This window comes from Orycteropus afer, unplaced genomic scaffold, assembly GCF_000298275.1.
Source record: "Orycteropus afer afer isolate SDZICR_OR568_19922 unplaced genomic scaffold, OryAfe1.0 scaffold00014, whole genome shotgun sequence".
Lineage (NCBI taxonomy): Eukaryota > Metazoa > Chordata > Mammalia > Tubulidentata > Orycteropodidae > Orycteropus > Orycteropus afer.
The window spans coordinates 867,577-867,779 of NW_006921601.1; positions in this window are offsets into that span (position 1 = coordinate 867,577).

Genomic DNA, 203 nt, shown 5'->3' on the forward strand with positions numbered 1-203 from the left:
TAATCTCACAGTGGTGGGTAAGAGGACGAAATGTTAAATGGATACAGTTGATAAGGGAATTGACTAGTATTAGAAATATGTCATACTGGCAGATTACCTGCTAAAGAAGTTTATTCTTGGACAGACAGGCTAAGACAGGAGACTTTCTTGGTACCAATAGTTTAAAAGCAAGGCAATTATTCCCTACAAAATGGCAATAATGA